Source organism: Piliocolobus tephrosceles, chromosome 19, assembly GCF_002776525.5.
Source record: "Piliocolobus tephrosceles isolate RC106 chromosome 19, ASM277652v3, whole genome shotgun sequence".
NCBI classification, from domain to species: domain Eukaryota; kingdom Metazoa; phylum Chordata; class Mammalia; order Primates; family Cercopithecidae; genus Piliocolobus; species Piliocolobus tephrosceles.
The window spans coordinates 58,497,046-58,498,739 of record NC_045452.1 but is presented as its reverse complement, the minus strand read 5'-3'; the positions used below and the strand labels follow the sequence as shown (position 1 = coordinate 58,498,739).

At 36.4% G+C, this 1,694-nt stretch overlaps 1 pseudogene; it reads left to right on the top strand.

Moving 5' to 3' along the window:
* Nucleotides 1–614: 614 nt before the first annotated feature.
* Nucleotides 615–747, top strand: LOC111553011 (annotated as a pseudogene).
* Nucleotides 748–1,694: the final 947 nt, after the last annotated feature.

The window sequence follows — 1,694 nt, the reverse complement described above, 5'->3', positions numbered from 1 at the left end:
TTCTATATCCACTATGAAATAAATAAAATAAAGGAATTTGGATCAATGTGTTCTTTATAAATCCTAAACATTTAAATTAACCTTTGCATTTCAAATCAGATGAATGTTTGAAAGTTTGCATTTTTAATGACGCTACCAAAAAAGTAATAGCATCTCAGCTACATCACACCTAGTGCATTCAATTTCAGCCAATCTCCTTATGGATGGATAGAGGTAAGAGGTTTATAGACGTGACTGTCTGAGTTGGCCTTAAAGAAACAAAATGCAAATTTATACAAGTAAAATCTCAGCACACATATATGGAAAAATGCAACTCTAAAACTCTGTACCTGAATTTAATGCTAACATGAGTGCCAACTCTTCCTGGTATTTTTAAAAGGATCTATGTTAGTTCCATGTAAATAAAAGAATAGTCAAATAAAGGTTTTCTCAGTCAACTTAGCATTTCCTCATCTGTTTCTTCCAACAGTAGGTAACAATTGTGAAAAAGCACATGCATGTCAATACATAAACAGAAAATCATCATTTCACTCTATGTTTATATATAGAGACATACATGGTAGGGACATCATGTAATCTGATTCTAACATTGTCATTTAAATCCAATAACACTAATCGCTTCTTGGCCTTTGGGCTAAGATGAAGTGTAGTATCTGTTCTTATCAGTGAATCCAGTAGCATTCACTGAGACATCTGGCTCAGATATGACGTCTTATGGTCAATCTTCTATTTGCTACAGCAATTTTCCTACTCAAACTGTGAGGTCTCTTCAAGTACCACTCTTTGCCATATGTCTCTCTAACTTAGGGATCTTTTGATTTCAGGTAACAGAGTAATTATTAAAAAGAGAGTTAAAGAAGGGAGGTTTACTTTTACATATAATAATAAGTACAGGAGGCTGAGTATGGTGGTTGGTACTTGCATTCCCAGCACGTGGAGGAGGCCAAGGGGAGTGGATCGCTTGAGCGCAGAAGTTCGTGACAAGCTTAGACAATGTGGTGAAAACCCTTCTCTACAAAAGATACAAAAATTAGCATGGTGGTCAGCACTTGCAGAAACAAGTACTAGATAGGCCGAGGTGGGAGAATTGCTTGAGCCCATGAGGTTGAGGCTGCAGTGAGCCATTAGCATGCCACTGTACTCCAGCCTGGGTGACAGAGCCAGACGCAGTTTAAAAAAAAAAAAAAAGGGAGTACAGGAGTAACTTGTTCTACAATTAACTCATTAAAATGACAATGTCAAGGCTCTGGGTGACTTCACTATTCTGGTCCTCTCCTTGTGTCCACAAGCTGGATGTTATAATTTCAAATATTATCTGATCTCATAATGCTAGTAACTGAAAAGTGTCTACCATAAGGACTTGATTGAGACACAGTAAGTTGTGCTTAACGAGCATCCCATTGTCTTTCATCTATTATACACCACTACAGATGTATTATTTTACCTTTTCTCTAAAATATGAAACTACTCATTAGGAAAATGTAAAAGTAAAACCCATATAGAAGGACCTCATAAGCCCTAAGAAAATGGCCAAATTTGGAAATACTGACCTTGAGAAAAACGAACACAGATATATGCAAAAAGTCAGAGAGAGAACACTCATACTTACAGGCTTATAGAGTAAATTTTTTTCATAGTAACCCAAATGACATAACCCAAATGTCCATCCATCCATAGGATGAGACAAGGGATAA